Source organism: Cyprinodon variegatus, unplaced genomic scaffold (genome assembly GCF_000732505.1).
Source record: "Cyprinodon variegatus isolate N-32 unplaced genomic scaffold, C_variegatus-1.0 Scaffold719, whole genome shotgun sequence".
Classification (NCBI taxonomy): domain Eukaryota; kingdom Metazoa; phylum Chordata; class Actinopteri; order Cyprinodontiformes; family Cyprinodontidae; genus Cyprinodon; species Cyprinodon variegatus.
Genome location: NW_015151172.1, coordinates 77,261 through 77,820, shown reverse-complemented (window position 1 = coordinate 77,820; position 560 = coordinate 77,261).

The window sequence follows — 560 nt, the reverse complement described above, 5'->3', positions numbered from 1 at the left end:
CATTTCCGACACATACCTATCCCTAAACCTAACATAAACTCAATTCACACCTTAGTCCTAAACCTAACCCCCACCCCAAGAAGAGAAACTTTCCTTATTGGGACCAGTTGTTGGTCCCCACAAGTACCTATGAGTCCCCAAAATGTAGCATATTCCTAGGAAATTGTCCCCACCGGGTATTAAAGACATGGCCACATTATACACACACACACACAGACAACCTTGTCTCTCTATATTTCCAGGGCCTTTCCCTTGACTTCTATTCATTTCTGACCCATTTCTACCTCCTAACTGTGATCCTTACCCTAAACCTAACGGTTACTGCTTCATACTGACCCCTAATCCCAAACTAAAATTTGTTCATATCTTAGTCCTAAACAGGACACCTGACCCTCAAACATCAATTCCGTTTGTAGAGTGCAGGCATTGGGCCCCATGAGAGGCATTCGGTTTCTACAACATGCTATTTTTCCAGAAAATGGGCCCAACATTTTATCAAATACAAGAATTCACACTAACACGTTGCTTCACACTATCCTTGTTGGGACATTCCATTGACT